The 1,092-nt window shown below is 40.4% G+C and overlaps 1 protein-coding gene across 2 annotated transcripts in view; it reads left to right on the plus strand.

Moving 5' to 3' along the window:
• The first annotated feature begins 227 nt into the window (after positions 1-227).
• LOC117172878 (serine/arginine repetitive matrix protein 2-like) overlaps positions 228-1,092 on the plus strand; it is an 84,401-nt gene continuing 83,536 nt past the window's right edge. For both annotated transcript variants that reach the window (XM_033361152.1, XM_033361153.1), the window contains exon 1: positions 228-633. The gene's annotated coding sequence lies outside the window, so the exon portion shown is untranslated. The remainder of the gene's footprint in view (positions 634-1,092) is intronic.

Consider the following 1,092-nt stretch of genomic DNA (forward strand, 5'->3'; position numbering starts at 1 on the left):
GGTCCTACTAGAGACTGTAGACTGTAGAACGCAGAATTGTAGAATCGTATATGAATAGATGAGGACTTGTAGCTGATGGAAAAAGGAGAAAGAAGTGCACGCATTCATAGGAGTGGGGTTTTAGACCGCGGGCGGCGAGAGCTGCTGAGCTGGCGAGAGTGAGGAAAGGAACTTTGGAAACTGGGTATAGTGAGTTCTGGTTCGGTCCCCCGTTGACGCAACACGGATTCCGTTTCTGTCTGTTTTCTGCCTCGGAGAGGCTATAGCGCGCCCGCTCAAATCTCGATATGTGCTTCCTACACCAGCAGTAACAGTGTTTCATAACTTACTCGCTCACACCTTCATTTCTCCGCGTGTTTATTTATTTACCTTGCCGTACAAGGAAAGAACGTGACAAGTGTCTGTTTTTTTTTTTAAATTTTAGTTTGACAACTGTTCGGCCTTTGAGTCGAGAGAAAGAGTGAATTTTGGATTGTTTAAAAAGTACCTACGATGTTTTGATAGACGGATTGAAAAGTGGAAACAAAGAGTGGATTCCGCGGATCTGATGACGGAAGTGCGTCTAAATTGCGATTGTGCCGTGGGAATGGGAGCAGCGCAATCTTAAGGAAGGAAAAGATAAGAGAGCGATCGGTAGGTGCTACAATTTTTTTTTTTAAATTTCAATCATAAAGATATTAAGGTTGTGAGATTTAAAGCTTTCATGGAATATGAGAAGCAAACTAATTCCCGAAGTAGTGATGAACGATTAGCTGATCAATTAAGAAATAACGAACTGTTAATGAGGACTTTTTTGTCATTCGTTAAAATTTTCATAATTTTTAAAAAACAAAGTGTAACATCTTTCCAAAATAACAGAATATATCGAAATTTTATCCAAATTGAGCCATTGACAATGTTACTGAGCCTAAGATTGTCCTCTAGTTTGGCGGACGACTAGAGGACGTTCCGAAAACCTTTTAAAGACATGAACACCCAGTGGGTACCGGCACATCCTAAAGTACTTCTATGTCGTGCGATTTAAAGACATAGTTTGGTTTTTTTATCCCAAGGGGACACAGAAGTCCTACAGTTGTTCTAAAGACGTATTTT

Source organism: Belonocnema kinseyi, chromosome 5, assembly GCF_010883055.1.
Source record: "Belonocnema kinseyi isolate 2016_QV_RU_SX_M_011 chromosome 5, B_treatae_v1, whole genome shotgun sequence".
In the NCBI taxonomy this organism is placed as follows: Eukaryota; Metazoa; Arthropoda; class Insecta; order Hymenoptera; family Cynipidae; genus Belonocnema; species Belonocnema kinseyi.